Genomic DNA, 18,321 nt, shown 5'->3' with positions numbered 1-18,321 from the left:
TGCAACCTAATAAGGTCAGTGCTTAGCTACTGTTACTCTTCCTACTACAAAATCATTCTCAACAATCATAGCACAAAATTATTTGTGAAGTCCCTTCATTTAATCAGCACACTCCAATGGGGAACAACGCTCTGCAGCCATGAAAACAGGGTTTGAAGCATGGTGGAAAGCAGAACACTGATGAAAACCATTGATCTTCTGTTAATAGTAAAAAAAAAAATCTTTATGCAGATAAGGGCAGGTAATTTATAAGGTATTTATAAAGTAACTAAGTAACATCCAGTACAGCACTTCTCTCAGGTGAAAAGTGTTCTAATCAGGCATAGGTTTGGAATAATTCATTTTGGGTTTGTCCTGCTTCACTAATCTGGAATGTGTTTCTTTGAAGTTCTGAGCATGCCTGACTTGATTATAAAGACTTCTGTTATATTGCACCCCACAAAAAAAAAAAAAAAAAAAGCAGCACACAAATTTCTTGCTACTGTTGCTTCCAAAGGTGTAAATGATAGGTTCTGGTTGGAAGAGAAGATATTTTGTAAAAATTTTAGCTTTAACATTTTCCATGTATTTGTAATTCTGCAATTCTTTAGTGTATAACTCTAACTCCATAATGAGTGTTAGCTACTGCTTTCCCATTTTAGAGAGAAAAAACCAATTTTTCTCCAGGCATGTAAACAAAAGTGAGTTGAGGAGGAACAAACTTGGGGTAAATGACTTCATTATCTGAAGATGTAATTGGAAGATTGACCCCCAATCTGCAAATGGACCAAACTTATAAAAGTGTGAAAAAGCCATTACTGTTGTGGCCCCTGGGTGGGCTTCATCTGCCCTAAATGTACCTGTAGGACCTTCAATAAATATATCTGCTTTTTTTAATCTTAATTTTATTTGGCCGCTGTTTTTAGATAGCCCAAAAAGGCAACAAAATCTGTGCTAAGACTTAAGGGGCTGGTGTCATCATCCCTTTTATTTTAATAAGAGCTGGTATAATTATATAAAATATTAGAATAAATAACTGCCATACAGAATTAATAACTCCTTTTAAAATTTAAATATCTGAGAGATTTCTTCCTTTTTTATTTCCCAAAAAGCATCTTGACTGACAGTACTCAAAAAGAAGCTGTTGGTGTGTCCTGTCAGTGCTGATCTTTGTTCTTGCTGTTGTGAGTACGTTTGAAAATTGAGAATGGAGCAGATCAGGACACACATTGCAAAAGATCAGGTGAAGAAATAACTATTATGTTTGCAATTGCTCATTTGTTTGCACATTTGTCTTTTGTGGCAGAAGTTATAGAAGCCCCAGTGTTGGTGAATGGTGAATGGTGGTGGTGAATGTGCAGGGGTGGCAGGAGGGAGAACAGCCTGCGACACTTTCATATGTGCATGGTGGATGCAACCATAAAACCTGTGAGAATTAGTGAGCACTCAAAGCCATAGGACCTGTAAGAATGAGTGAGCACTCAAACTCACTGATTTGTTGTGTTTGTCCATGACCAACTTGTTACCCAGTGACAGAACTGAGTAAGACTTCCCAGTTCAGAGGTGACATTTAGGGTGGACTGGTGTTTGCTCCTTAACCTGGAGAGCTCTTCCAGCATAAGAAATACAAGAGAGCATTCAGGAGACTTTGCAGCCTTTTAAGACTGTAAATCAAGGCTTGATTTTCTTTGCAGAGCTGGTACATGGTCCCTTCCCTCTGTGCCTTCTCCCTGCAATTTTAAGTCTGCAGGGTAAATATGTGCAAGCCAAAGTTGTAGATATGAAAGAGAGCGGATACAAAGCTCAAGGCAGAGCTTTGAATTGAAAATCTGTGAGTTCAGGGTGGAAGCCCAGGTGTGCTGGTTGTTGTCTCAGCAGATGTAGCTCTTTCTGGTTAAGTTTATAAGCAAGTATAAGTTGTTATGTCATTAAAAGTTCCTAAGGAGTTTCTCGCTGCACGGTGGCATGCTAAATACTGTGTGTTTGACTGGATGGTATCCTTTTAATTCCTCTGTGGTTGCCTTTTATTAGTTGTTTGTTGTTTTGGATTTTTTGTCGAGGTTTTTTATGTTCTTCTCACATCCTCTTTCGTGTTTCAAGAACACAGCTGGGTTCCTAGGATGAATGTGCTTGAGGATTTTTCAGGTAATCCAAAAGAAGAAGAGAAAAATTTTGTTCAGTATTTCCTTCATCTGGACTTAACACTGCAGCATTTTTTTTCTTGCTTTATTTTCTTTCCCAAAGTTTTAAAATGAAAAGCAAGCCCAAGTTACAGCTAATATTTGCTAGTACCTTGGAATAAATTGCAAGGTAAAATAATAAATTGGCTGACCAAGCTTTGCAGCAGGCTGTCCAGGGAAGTGGTGGAGTCACCATCACTGGGTGCATTTAGAAGATGTGTACATGTGGTTCTTATGGATGGTTTAGTGGTGAACTTGGCAGTACTGGGTTAATCATTGGACTATATGATCTTAGAGGTCTTTTCCGACCTTAATGATGCTTTGATTTCATGATTCTACATGATGGCAACAGTCGGGACTGAAGGTTTGTAATGGACTTCTTTCTTTATTTTAGCAAATAAACTCTTATAGTCTGAACAGGACTAAAATAGCCAAAAAGGTTATTTGAGGGAGAGAAGAGGGAGTTGAACTAAATTTCTGACTTTTTAAGAGCCACATCACTTTGCCTGAGCTTTGATACTGATTTTCAAGGGCTTTTTCCTGAATCTTCAATTTCTAAAAATTGGTCAGTCCACAAAAGCAAGGATTACAGTTCCATTTTTCCTAACTTTCTGCTCTTAGTGACAAAAGAACTGGGTGAATTGTTTTAAAAGTAATCCCTGAGCACTTATCTTTGGCCTCCAGATAGCACAGGCTGCTGCTGAGCAAGCACCCAGCTATGATGTGTAAACCATATTCATTAGGAGCTCTGACAGGCTGCAGTTCAGCTCTGACCTCGTGATTAACAGGAGAATGGAAAGGGTTTGTGTGCAGGGTGAAGTTTTAATCTCCACCCAGGAGTTGCCTAAGTAAATCCTATTAGAAAGAAGAGGATCTGAGCACATGGGTTTCACACGTGATTTTGACCATATCCCTATTAAATTCTTTGTGTGAATTGCGTCAAACTCCAAGGCTGGAAAACAAAATACGGTATCCCACTAAATTTCAGAAAAAAATTGGGTTCAGAGATTTTATTTTACTTTGAAATTGCTAAGATATAATTTTAGAAGGATCTAGGTATATTGAGGATTAATAATTCAAATCCTTCTCTACTATATTTAACATTCTTTACCACTGAATTTAAATAAAAAAGTAGTAAAATGCACTCTCACCAATTGTGGGGCAAATGAAATTGCTACCATTGATGTGTATTTAGTCTCTAATAAAAAGGGACTTTTTTCTTTTATTTTTTTGAAGGGAAATGTTAAGATGACACAGGAAATTGTACTAGTGAAAAGTCAATAAACCATCGGACCAGTGCAGGATGCTGTTGCCTTTGTCCCAAGAGATGACTAAACTTCAAGAATATTTCAATTCCATAGCTGAGACCAAAAGCCTGGGTCCTCTTCTGATATCTACATATTTGCCTGATATTTTTTCCCATTAGTAACAGCAGCAGTTTAATACTAGGAAATCTGCTGTGTAATTACCCTATGACCTTAATTTTGAACAGTTAATTATGAAATATGGGCTTTTTTTTGTTTGTTTGTTTTGGGTTTTTCCCCTGTATGTAGTAAAGCGTTGTTATAATGAGTTTAATTAAGCGAAAATGCATGTTGGCCTGCAATGTTACAAGAGGTTGCTATGTGCCAATAAATCATAATTAAATGTATTTAGTGTAATTGAAGGTGTCATTCACAATCTTGTTGCTTGTAAAAAATGTTAATTGTTTCCTTAAATGGCAAGCCCTTCCAATTATAAGGAAAATGAACCAAAAGCTCAGTTTTGCTAACCAACAGCAATGTAATGTTTACTTTACAAAGTGTTTTATTCATGAGCAGCTATTTAATATGGCAAAGTAAGTGGTAATATCTGGGGTGCCTGGAGAGATTTGAATGTGCTTTTTTTTTTTGGAAAAATGTTCGCTGATTTGCTGGTTGATTTGGTGATGTGTAGTTATGGTGAGGGCAGTGCCATCTGCTGAAATGCAGAGGAGAATCCCCAAAGAAAGCTTTGTGGCTTAACTGGACAGGACAAAGCAGTTTTAATACAGACTACATGAACTTTGCTCAATATGAATTAAGAAATAGGACTCCTAGGGCTCAAATGTGTAATGTAGAAGTACTCAGTTAGCACACAACTCTGGGATTATTCAAGTGAGTAAGTACCACACTGTTGTTGCCTCCTTCATTGAACCATTATTTTAAAAAGGAGTATTTTGTTGTGGGCCATTTGTGTGACAGTCTGTGCTCACAAATCTGTGTTTAAATAAAAATTTTATACATAAAAAAATGTGTGCCTGTCCTACCAGTAAATATGAGGAAGTTTTTAGGGGGAGAATGAACTTTTCTGTGTATTTGGAGAACATGTAGCAAGCTAGTGCAATAAAGGACAATAGCACCTGCATACCAGATTTTCATTTTCTGTGGAACTCACTATGCCATAGTTCTTTCCCCCTCACCACCACTCCTGTGCACTTTTCTGAATCCCAAATGGCTTATTGTTAAAGCCAAAAGGAAGGGCTCAGTTCTGCTTTCCTGGCAGTGTCAGCATCTCTGATGGCATTGATTTAAATTTAACTTTTCAGGCCAGTATTAACAGAGGAGAAATGCTGCAAGTGGGAGTGTGCAGGGGAAAGAAAGAAAGATATGAAAGTTTGATATTTTGACTTTTGGATTCTTATGAGTCCTATTTACATACAAAGTAGAAGAAAGTTTTCCACGTGGAACACTGTCATTATTGAATTAAACTTGTAGAGGTAGAATTATTTTATTTATTTCTTCATTTCTGGGTCTCAGTTCCTCCAGTCTTCACAATAGACAATTCTGGGAGAGAGGGATTAGAAGCAGCTGCAGGCCCTCGTGTGATCTGAAGGGCACAGTAGGAGTATAAAGAATTTAAATATCATTCATTTTCTTTTCCTTTGCTCCTTTTCTCTCCGCCTTCCCCAAGCCATTCCACATGGGAATCAATCAGTCATTCAGAGCCACAGACAATGACCCCCTACCTTTCACAGCTCATATCCAAAAATCCTTTGGCAAAGCAGACCTGGACTCCAGCTATCTCAGCACTGCTGGAAGTCACATTCTGCACTGCTGGACGTTGGGATTCATGAATCGCAGCCTTGCGCTGTACACCGAGTGCCTTCAATCACTTGTCAGAAACATTGGCTGATCACTGTCTGAGCACTGCACACTTCCACTTTTGTTTTCATGCCTTTTCAGTTTTCACAATGAGTCTGTGGAACCTCACTGGAATGAAGTTCCTTTCTGATTAAAATGTCTTGTCTTTAAATCCAGTTTTGCAGAAGGGCTGCCAGCCTGAAGGGCACAGCATGGCCAGGGTACATTTCTGGTGATTGATACAACCTCACTTCCTTGATGATCATCCCAAATAAATCTCCCCAGTATTTTCAGACATGATGTAGATGCCCTTTACATCCATATAAATCTTCAGCCAGGAGAAAATTAGCCAAGTCCAGACATTGATCTTGTGAGGTAAATTGTATCTAGGCAGCAGGGGACCCATTGATAAACAATGAAGCAATGCAGATAACTTACCAGCTTACTTTTAATCAATGCAGCTTCTCACAATGTATTATTCCAGCAATGGGTCTAAATCACTGTGCACTGTAAGAGTTGTTTTCAAAACCTTTTAATCTAATTGGAAAATCTTCCTTTCTACTTGTAATAAACACTCACTAAACTGTCTGCACCTAATTGAGCTGTAGTAATTTATGTGAGCTCCCCACTGCTTCCTCTCCCTTTAATCAGACAGACTGCTTTACATCTTTAACTAATGAAACCTAAGACTTCGCCAAGAAGATTTGATCAAATGTCACTACTGAATAAATCTTCATTAACACTGACATATCCCACAGCCTCTCCATATTCCTTTTCATCATTAACTCAGAGCAACATCATCATAGAAAGGTGATGGCCACTACTTTATTTACATATATAATTAAGCTGTAGTCAACAATGTCACACCAAATAAGAACTTGAAAAGAAAATTTATTGTAGCTTTTTGTCAGGACATAATGATAGTAACTGCAGTGAAGCATTTTTTCCTAGAAAGGAGATCTCAGCCCTAGACATGTGCTAGAAATGCCACCAGCTGCCATGCAAGTTCCTAAAAGCCTTCCCTGTAGTAAAGCTGTTCAGATCTGTCCTTCTCCTTGACAAATAAGAATTCCTGCCCACCCAGCTGTGCTTTGCAGAGTTTCTCAAGTCAGCTCAGGTAGTGAGAAATGTACAACTGCTTCCCACAGGAGTATCAGGTATCCACATGTGTGGTACCTGGCACAAAACCTTTGCTGGTATTGCTGGATATAACATAAGGAGCACCTGTCCCCACTAAATAGAACAGTAAAAGGTGGTACTCCTATGCCTGTGTGGGAGAGAATGAGAGAATTGTCCAGAACAGGCCATTATTGACCAGAATTAAAGTTAGTGGTGAAAGAGGAGCAAACCAGTACTCTATGAGGCAAAACAGAACTGCTTTTTGGATTTTCCCTAATGGCATACTTGACTTTTTTATGCATAAAAAATCAGAGGTTCCAAAGGAAATGTTCAGAATACCAGCTTTAGGTATGTCAGTGTGCTCAGCATTAATTCCACACATAGAGTTGATTCTGTACTGTCTTTCCCTGTAAAGTTAGGTGAATGAATGCTTTGGAAAGTCTTTGTGTTACTCACAAAGAGGTAATTAAGTAAGAGGTAAAAGACAAAAAAAAAAAAAGATAAGAATTGTGTGTGGGAATGGGGATGAATGTTGAAGCATGAATTGGGAAATGCATGTTGAAATGGAGTTGGGTGCAGGGGCTGTGATAGCAAAGACATTAATTGCAATTAATTGCATGAATTGGACAAAAAAATAGCAGCTCATAGTGGTCAGTGCTAAGGTCAGATAGGCTGAAAAAGAAGGAAATTTTGACAGTGGATTTTGTCAAAAGTCTAATGTCTGGCAGGTAATGCAGGGAGGACAGACTGAACAGAGCCACATCTGAACTGGCTTGGCATTTTCCCTGGAAAGCTTCCTGAGCTATGGTTTTGCAGAGTGCATGCATTGATTGAATTGGACCTGCTAAGCTCAGCAGACATTTTATGTCTGTAACATCTACTGGTAATATATATATGTGTGTGTATATATGTGTGTATATATAAATGTATATATATGTGTGTGTGTGCATGTGGGAGCATGTAGTGTGTCTGACTCTTCCACAAACACCATGTGTGAAGTGCTCTTCTAAGAAATCCTCTGGTTCCTTCTATAATCAGCATCTTTTTAATAGCATGGAATGGCAACAATTGTGTCAAGTTGAGGAAAGAGGAGGCAGGACTAGGATGGATAAAATAAAATTTTATACTTATTTTTTATACCAGGTCATGCAGACCAAAGGAAAACTTAATATTTACGAGAGAGTGCATTTGGATTTTCTTTAGGCCTTAGTTTCCTGTTAGCAACTTTTAAAACTATTAATCCATAAATAATTTTTTGTGAAGGTCAACAATACTTTCCAGAATGAGTTTAACAATAATTATCTGGCCTTCCATCTTAGACAAATGACTTAAAATAAATGTCAGTCGGAGATGATTTTGAAGCATAACTCAAGCCTGAACAGAATTTTGTTTTTCAAGGGCAAACTTTAGCTAAAGATAGCTCTGTTCCCCTGCATTCCTGAGGGATTTATATTGGGATGCTCTAGTACTTGAAGATAAAAGGAAAATTCATAGTAGATGATTCATATTATGTGAATTAGTTAGATTCTGTATTTCTTTAATCATGAAAAACAATATCAGTTCTGCTGCACAAAAGTACTCTGACTGTGGAAGGAATGTTGTTTGAAATGTGAAGATGAAAGTACAATTGCTGAGTACAGTTGGAAAGACAGGAACAGGGAGGGATTTTAGGAATACCAGCTAGCCTGTGGTTACACTGAATATGACACAGGTATCATGGATAATTTCAGAAGGGCTTGGTAGCTATCATACAAACTCTAAAACTGGATGATTTTAATAAGGAAATAATTTTGTTGCAGATGCAGTGTCTTGGTGTTATATTTTAGCCTAATATGCAGGATCTCTCATTGGCTAGTGTTTTGTGTTGGCAATAAAGTCTATGGGTGGATCTTGTCATCAGTACTGAGAAGGAATAGATACATGATCTGTCAAAGCAAAAAATATTGTTTCCAGAACTGCTGAGCTCTTCTGCAGCAACTGTAGAAATCCTAAAACTTTGGAAGGCCCCTGAGTGAAAAAATCCATGGTATAGATAGACACGTGCTTCTTGAGTGCAAGTGTCTATCAGAGAGGACACACAACCTGGTGGAATAACTCATGTTGTAGCCCTGTGTTACACCTATTCTGCTTTAGGAAATGATACTAAGCTGCCTTTGGATACCTGATATACACGTGCCAGTAAAAAAAAGTGTTTATGTACTCTCTGAGAAATAGAGATCACAGGATTTTATTAATACATAATTTATCTTTCTGGGCTATTATATCAGCATACCCAGAACATCCAATAAAAGTGCATGTGATCTCTTTGGACCAACTGCCTGCCAGGCACTGCGCTCTCTGTTTTCTTCTCTTACTGCTTTAGCCTAGTGTCTGTGAAAGCCTGCTCAGCTTGGGTATGCACACAAACAGAAACAGCAGACAGGAGCATGTCTTACAGCTTCTGTTGCACTACTGGAAACCTGAAACTTGTAGGTCAAAGACACTGTTTTATTTCTTTTCCAATGATGGAAGAAAGAAAAAGATGAACTACAAGATGATCAAAAAGCATTTTTCCACTGCTGCTCCTTGATATACTATTCTCTGTAATATAAATGCTGTAATAAATCATACTTTCTGTTTGTTCCACGTCTTGGGGTCAGTGTTCAGCACACTCAGTGGAACCAGCAGTTTTTTTTTTCTTGTTCCAATGAAGGCCTGTGAATATGCTCCATCCAGCTTATCTGATTGTTTGTTCTGCTCAGCTAAGCAAACCATGCAAGTGTGCCTAAACTCAATTACCTGCTGCAAGTCTATACTGGTGTCATTCCAGTAGAGACTCTCCCATGCGTTTCCTTTTATTCCCTCTCCTGTGTCTTTTTCCCAGTCATTGTTCATTAAAGCCACTGAAGATAAAAATAGTCATAAAAAGACACACAGCTGCTTCTAGCAAGCATCTCTGATCTAAATGCCAAAATATTTTAAATTCAAAGAATTGTGTTTCCTGACCTAAAGTGAATTTATTAAAACATGCAGTATTCTTGGTCTTCAAATCATTAGAATGAAAGAATTGCTAATTTCGGACATAGGTATCTGTCAGACTTTTTTTCCCTAGTTTTTATGTAACTAGACATGAGATGTTACCAAAGTAATGGTTTTCTATAGGAATAATTGTAGCAAAAAGTTGGCTACCTTAAGTGAGCTTAAACCTCAATCACTAGAAATAAAGTGTGGGCACATTTCCTGGAAATAAGAGCTGAATGATAGGGCTGGGCAAGTTGGAAAGAAGGAGTAACAAATTTCAAAAAGCATTATACAACTTGTAAGGACTTAAAATATATTTTTGCTTTGGAGCTTCTGAACCTAGGCTAAATCTTTTCGGGGTGTGAACATGTGAAAGGATTCCTAACATGACTGTGAGACTGAGGGCTTAAAGGGCTGCAACTGAGCTGTCATCAGACAGCCCTCTCAAACACCAGAGCTTAGAGAGAAGTATTCTGAAAAGTATGAATGAACAATTCTCTTTGATTAGGTATATCATCAACCCAACCATGTACATGCAGATGAACAAAAATTGGAAGAATGTTTTTGCCATATTTTATGCAAATTTTATATTAATTTTTCCTGTTGTTACATTGTGCTCTCAGCTCAACATTTTGTACTTTGCTTTCCATGATGGTCCGAAAAAAAGGAAACTCAGTTTCAAAGAATTCAAGATTATGAGATCCCTGTTTTCCCAGACAAAACAGCCTCATTTGGTTAAGAGACTTCCTTGCCAGTGAATGCCTAAAACAAATTTTGCTGAATTAGGCATCAGTGTAATTTAAAATCTTCCCTGAACTGCAAAAAACACTAGTGAAATCTGTAGATGAGATGATGTCTGCCTGGAGTCATTGATGCATCTGTCTAATTAGAAAGAAATACTAATGCCATTTCAAGAAATTGTCATTTCTCAAGAAAAAATACAGGTACATTTGCATAGCCTACATCTAAACAACTTGTGGTTTAACCCCAGCTGGCAACTAAGTACCAGACACTCACTCACTCACTCCCCCCCAGCCTCCCTCCTGCCCCCTTCCCCCTTCTCTGGGGAGGAGAATTTGAAAAGGTAAAACCCATCGGTTGAGGTAACAATGGTTTAATAATTGAAATCAATTAAAATAAAGCAATAATAATGTAAAAGAGAGATGAATAAAACACAAGAAAAATAAGTGATGCCCAATGCAATTACTTGCCACATTCTGAATGATGCCCAGCCTGTCCCTGAGCAGCGATCAGCAGCTCCCAGCCAGCTCCCCACAGTTTACATACTGAGCATGATTTCCTGTGATTTGGAATATCCCTTTGGACAATTTGGATCTGCTGTCCTGGCCGTACTCTCTCCCAGCTCCCTGTGCACTTCCTCACTGCCAGAGCAAGAGAAACTGAAAAATCCTTCATTTAGAGTAAACACTACTAAAGCAACAGCTAAAATATTTCTGTTATCATCATTATGCTCATGCTAAACCTAAACCACAACACTGTGCCAGGTACTAGGAATAAAATTAACTCCATCCCAGCTGAAACCAGGACACAACTGCATGAAGGTAATTTTCCTCTTCAGTTTTTTTCTGAAAAGCTTCCCAATTTCTAGAATTGCAGGATTTCTTCTTTTACGCGGGAATAGAATGAAAGATGAACTCAGTAATGCTATCATGTCTCATATTTGAAGCCAAATTCACATCCTTAATATCTATCAAAAATACTGCCTTTTCCAAAATAAATTTTTAGTAGGAATTTAGAAAAAATGTAATGTTTGTATTAACCAATGTTATGCTGGTCTGTTTTGCAAAATAAGAGATAACATTCAAAATTTTTCTTACTCATAAGCTCTCATGGGCAATGTTTGCTTTCTTATAAGGCAGAGAGAGAAATTAACTGGTAATCTTGGATCCAAGTCTGAACTGTTTTGAAGAGGTTGGTCATACCAGTTGGGGAAATGGTTTGGTACAATATCCAGACAGATATTTGTTGTGAACATCTAAACGGAGTTAGCAAATTATTTGTGTTGTACACAGAGATCCATTTGAGATCTTTGAGATCCATTTGAGAAATTTGTTGTTGCTTTGAGATCCATTTGAGGTAAGACAAAATCATCATTATCAGTAGTACATTCAACATAAATTTTTTATATAATACAATTTGTATGGTTGTACAACCTCTGAAAAAGTTAGGAAGTTGCTCTTAGTTCAGGTATCAAAGCCTAACCACATTTTATAAGCTTTTCCTAAATAAGCTCAATCTTTTAATAATAACAAATGTTCTCAGATAATAGGCTTCTCCAGAACATTTTTGGCAACCATATTTCATAGCTGAACACATGATTAACAGCTTTCCTTTTCCATTGTTTTGGTGTTCCTTATTTTATTACCTCATCCAAAGTCTACTGAAATTTATGGGTTCCTGCCCCTCAGAATAATGAGTTTTATTCTGAGATTCTCATAAATGATGAAATAACAAAGTCTATTTTTTAAGGACTTTTAAAAATTTTGAATTAAAAATTTTAACAGCTAGAACCACTAGTGTTTTAGAAGGAGCTTTGTATTATTTTAAGGTGCTGTGCTCTATGCTTACTGTCTTATCCCTAGTTGTTAAATTTCTGCAAGGAAGACATTTGTCATAGTGAATTTTCTGTTTCTTATTAGAATAGGAAGAAAATATCTCTTTTCACTTTGCTTTCCTCAGTAAAGTGAATGTTATGCCCAAAACAATGTCATCAAGCTCAGAGTAGAAAATATGAGTAAATATTAGTAGAAAATATGAGTAACTGTTTCACATGTTTCACACTAATGTAATTACAGAGGGTAATAGGGCATCTGCCCGCAAAAATCTAACTTTTTAAAATCAATCTTTCTTTTTTTCTCTTAGATCAATTAACTGGAAAAATATTTACTGTACCACTTTACAATCAAACTTAAAAATACTATTTGACATCTAAAATGAATTTTTGTTTCTATTTTGAAGCTGATTGATTTGCTTGTAATGTGGTTTTCTCCCTACTGCATTATGCTCATACAATCCTGCTGCTGAAAGCCCACCTGTAAATAGTAAGCATTAGCAATATCTTTCAACAGGAGAAAGAAACCCAGCTTCCAACTCTTCTGTGGGATAGCAACACTTCAGAACACGTCAGTCCATAGCTGAGATGTGTTTTCTAAGGAAACTTCATCTGCATAGGTAAATATGAAATCAAAATTTAAATGGAGAGAAAGAATGAACAGAAGATAGAGTGATGCTGTGATTGACAGATATAAAAGCATTTTCTTTGGGAAAATTATTGGTGTTCCTTTTGACAGAAAAAAATTCATAATAAGCTAGAAATTGCCAGGTGAGCCAGTGTGATTGAGAGGTAGCACCTCTCTCTTGCAGTGAGAGTGGCAGAGTCAATGAAAAGGGTGAGATACTGACTGCATAAACAAGGCATTCTCTGTCCTTGGTTTTTAGGTGAAGGCTCAAGGTGCAATATGTCTTAAATACCTTTATATGTCTAAATAACAAACATCCTTCCCCTAGCTAATTGCCTTTGTGGTCAATGGGCAGAAAAAGGCACTTCCAGACAGGGATTCACTGGACAGATTATCCTTGAATGATACACAGTATTTTCTTTAGAGGAAAACACATTTCACTGACCAGACTTATGAACGACCTCTTCACGTAAGGATACTTTAAAGAGATATTATAAGAAAGAAAGGCACTGTTCTTATTCCTTGTAATTATTGTTTTTTAAGACAAATCATGCCTCAGACGTACCTCTCTAAGTGTCAAAATTTGGCTGAGATAAATCTTGCCCAAATGCCTTCTGTGAAATAGAATTCAGTCATGCTCAAGTGACTACAGTCATAGCTGGGCTGGTAGAGAAGTTCTCCAGCCTAACTGAGACCCTAAGGATACTACTGAATGAAGACCATTGGGCCTGCATGATTGCAACTTCTGTGAGGTGCCAGAACTTGAGATCCTGTGCCCTAAACTACTCCCTTTGCTTTTGTATAAAGTGTGGAAGAAAATCAGTGTCTTTTGTATCTGCAAGTCGAGACTTGCCATATTTGTGGATATTGATGTCCTCTGTGCGTAGGTATACTTTAAAAGAAAAAAACTTAGTACCAAAGTGAATCATATGTATCATAAAATTATATATGAGAACATAAATATAAAAATGAAAAATTTTACTAGGTAAGTGGAAGGCTTCAATTTTTATGCTCATGCGTTATATATTATTACATGTCTAGCCCATTGTTCATTCCTGAAACTTGGTTAAAGTGTTATATTTAAACAGTTATGGACTAGTTTTCATACAAATATATTATATAATTATCTGTGACTTAAAGGCAGACTATGGCAAAACTTAATCACTGTCATTTATGCCCTAAAAGTAAAAGGTCATGCTATATTTATATTTGTCTGAGTTTAAGGTATCATCAACACATGAATTTGATAAAAAGTGGTGCAATAATATTTTGTGAAAATCACAGAATGCCCTGAAGCCAAATGTGAGTGATCTACTCTTCTCTGGCAATTGCAAGAATTTTCAATGAGTTATAATTTTTTCCCTCAGGTCCCTGTGTGTTAATTTTGTTTCAGTTCCTGGGGATACCTAGGTGTCATAAAGGGATAGATCTGTATTAGTATTTCCAAACTTCCCAAAGTATAGTAGTGGTTGGGAATTCTTTTCCCCTACATACCAGGTAACTGAATTGTAAAACACGGAGTGAAGGTGACATTTTTGTCCCATATGAATTCCCACCGTAAGTAAGCATAATGGATTCTGATCCACAGCTCAGATTAATAAGATGACAGCATGGGAAATGTACTGGCTGATCGTCCCATGTGTTAGGTTTCTGCCTTCTGACTTGTTTTCTTTTTCCACAGGGTTTTATATTTTTTCACAATGGTAGCTTTCTCTTTAATTACTCTTAGGCCACCGACACTTGCCTAGACACCTTAACGACATGTTAATGCAATAACGACCGGTCTACGACTTCTTACAGTAAATGTGGGTTAGGCAGTGGATCTTAACAGAACTGGGCCATGGATACCGAGGAGCTGAACAGCACAAGCTGAACAGCAAATCTCACATTACAACCAATGCTGAAGAAGATGCCCATAATGCAGAAAACAACTGGGCAGTCATATAAGGAAGTCTTCTGTGGGGGCTCAGATTATTTGTGATTTGGTTGAGTGGTCTCTTCTGGACAAACTGCCAAAGAGAAAACCATATGTTGGACACAGACATGATCGTGTCATTTTTTGAAATGTCGAACAATTTTCAGCTGATCAATTTTTATCTCAAACTGAATTCACGTCATCCAGGACATCCAGACAGTTATCATTCCCCTGCTGCTTTTTCCCCCAACTTCATCCTCAAGATATCCTCAACTGCTGAGTCTCAGCTTTAGCATTAGGGGCTGAAATACTAAACTATATCTCAGATAAAAATAGCAATCCTCTGTCATTTACCAGCTTGGGAGATTTCCTGGCCAGATTTGCACAGATTCCTCTTCATGCCTGTGCTCTGAGTGTGTCTCCTGCAGGAATGGCAGCAGAACACCCTTAACATGGCTTCACTTGGCTACTCGGAACAAATGCTCTTACTGACAGTGTGTGATCCGAATCAGGAACACACTGTCCTGCATAAGGACTGCCATGGATAGCCAACATTTCACTGATCTTCTGCTCTAATCATCCCTGGATCCTTTCTTTTTACTCTACCATGGTTTCTTGTTCCTTAGCACCAGAGGATGGGCCAGCCAACCCCAATCATAGGTTTCCTTGCCAGGAATTTGTAGGCACATGAGCATGGCAGTCTTCTGGCCTCTTAAGACACAGTGGCACACATACAGTCATCATCTCTTTATCATTATCTTCCTTATCTTCATCAAAGTGATCACTGGCATTATCACCACCTCCCTGAAATTTGCCCTCTCTTGGCATTTCACCTCTCTTTGTTCATGACTCCCTGGCACCAGTCATTTGTGCTGTCACAGCACGAGCTTAAACCTTGACATCTTTGTTACTACAGATGATAACTAGCAACAGCACCAGCTGCAGAAAGCTATAGCTCCTTCACTGCTTTTGGAGGCATACTCACTGCTCTGGAAACAACAGGAAACAAGTTTTCCACTTCAGGAAAAATGTGCAGCTGCATTCTTACTTGTGGGGCCATTGCCAGGCTCCAGCCTGTGCTGCCTCTAAGTGCACTTTGCTCACAACTGGCTCAGGAGGTTGGTACACACACACAAGCACACAGAGACAATCCTTGCAGTATGAGTACACCGATACAATTCCAGTGGTAGTGAGAGGAGGGTTCTGAAGTTTCATCCAAGCTGCTGCAGACCACAGAAGGCTTTTCCCTAAACATTGCTGCCAAGGAGCTGCCCAGAAAAACCACCTCAGTCCAACATCACATGTTGTGGATGGCAAGATGCAGTGCACGACAACTCGTGATTTAAACATCATGTCCCATGTGAGCATGTAAACTTGCTTCATTTACAACCAAATGGTAACCTGGCATTGCTCATATCCTGTGTTAATCACAGAATAACAGAAACAAATATTCATCAAGGCTGGACAAGGCCTCCAAGGTCTTCAAGTCCAGCCTTTGAGTGAACACCACCATGCCAACTAAAGCACGGCACTAAGTGCCACGTCCAACTCTTTCTTAAACACTTGTAGGAATGGTAACTCCACCACCTCCCTTGGCCTTTAACTACAGCAGTGCTTAACTACCCTTTCAGTGAAAAAATTCTTCCTGATGTCCAACCTGGACTTCCTCCTGGTGGAGCTTTAGATTATGTCTGCTTGTTGTGTTGTGTTAATTACCCGGGAAAAGAGGCTGACCCCCCTCTTGTTACCACACACCTTCCTTTTCTTTTGTTTGCTATCAAACCTGTGCGATGCTTTTGATCATCAAACCGGAACTTAATGAACTTTACACAATTAATAGGGGGAATCCTGAGCTACTGTAAATTTGGATCATTCAGCCAAAGCGAAAAATCTGCTTTGTTTATAGCTGCATCTGATCTAAACCACTTTAAGACACAGTATTTTCTTTAGAGGAAAACACATAGCACTGTCCAGACTTATGAACGACCTCTTCATGTAAGGATACTTTAAAGAGATATTATAAGAAAGCAAGGCACTGTTCTTATTCCTTGTAATTATTGTTTTTTAAGTATGGTATCTCAGGAATGGTGAAATTTTGCTATGACAGATGCATACATCAAAAGCATGATTGCCTAATGCACACTGCCACAGAAGGACTCCTCCTGTTACAGCAGATTATGGTGGTATGAATGTAATGAGGGGATGACTGATGTAGAAGAGGAATGGACATATCTTGGCCAGTAAGCTTTGGTTCTTCTAAAAAATTTTCAGCTGGGTTGACTTTTTGGTGAGTAATGGCTTCAGCGCCTTGGCTGTCTTCCTAAAACCATTCAGCAGGCATCCCTGGGAAATGCCTCTTTAATCCAAGTCTTTTCTTTTCATCTACAAACTGCCTCGGGATAAGTCTCAGTTGGTTGTGGTTTGGGGGCCCTGGTAAAAGTGTTCAGTGTGGGGAGGCATTGTGCAAGACAGATGGCTCTTATTACAGATCTTTGCATTACAAATCGAGGGTAACCAATCACCTGACAGGGGGTCTTGCTCTTGCTTTCTCCTTCCACGCAGGTGTCCTTGGTATGAAGGTGGGATTTCAGGCTCTTTCCACAGCCAAAAGCACAGAAAAGTTACTGAAATGAGCTGCCCATTTGAAAAGTCTGTGATACTGTCTGACTCAGTTTGGTAATGAGCTCAGGATAGTAGCTTATCCTGAAGGAATTTAAAGGAAAATGAAGCAAGAAAGCCTCTAAGGGAACAAAAACTCCACATGTCTCCATCCATGCTGAGTTTGATCAATTCTTGACAGTAATTTAACCGGGAGAAGAGATGTTATTTGTACTTTCTAACAAAGAGAAAGGCTTTATCACAATATACTGTATTTTTGGGCAGTTGCATTTTATCCCAATTCCACAAGAGGGGTTTCATGTGAAGATATGTGGAATGCTGTTTAGCACACTCCATTCCTATGGATGGCAGTACTTAGCAAACAATTAATCATCTTTTCTAGAGTCTTTTACTCCATTTTATTGCATCTCCTTTTTTTTTTTTTACTACTGGATATTTGATTAAAGAGACAAGTTTCAGGTTTGGAGCCGATGTGTTATGGTTCAGCTCATGACTGTGGAAATGTTGCTGATATCCTCACAATCAATACATCCCTTGGATAAAACAGCTTTCCAGATTTTAATCTAGTTGGGCACAGTCTCAGTGTCTCTCTGTCTCTTCTTGCTGGTACTGATCACAGCACATTTAGCCCCAGCAGATGGGAAATATGCTCACCACTTGTGGTTGATGCATGGTTATAAAACATTATGGAGAAAAGCTAGGAGGCATAATGATAAAAGACAAAATTGGCTTTTGGTCATGTTTTCCTTTTTCTGCATGAACAAAGCACATGGAATGGCTTTTGAAGCAACATGTGGCTGTTGCCAGGTATGTCTTGCAGCTCAGGTGATACACAGGGAAGTGCCATAATGCATACATACATTATACTGTATATTCAGTCTTTTTTTGTTGGTTGTGAACATTTTTGAATCTTGTTTGTATGCAAGTTCAAACCAGGACACCAGCTCTGGCCCTTACACCTTTAAAATATCTCAGAGCTAGATTGAAATGTTACTTATTGGGCCTGTCTGTATCTGGTAATTGTGCTTGCATCAAAGGGTATCAAGTTCTCTCCTTTACACTATTAATTTTAAACCCCAGGCAATATATGCAATAGTGTAAGCTTTAGAAAGTCTTTCTCCTGTTTTGCCTGTCCCCTAATTACTTCAACCTGCAGTAAAATGTCAGTCAACCTAATTATGTGGTTGCCCCTCTCCTGGGTCCAATGT

Source organism: Haemorhous mexicanus, chromosome 4 (genome assembly GCF_027477595.1).
Source record: "Haemorhous mexicanus isolate bHaeMex1 chromosome 4, bHaeMex1.pri, whole genome shotgun sequence".
NCBI classification, from domain to species: Eukaryota; Metazoa; Chordata; class Aves; order Passeriformes; family Fringillidae; genus Haemorhous; species Haemorhous mexicanus.
Note: the sequence above shows the minus strand (reverse complement) of the source record.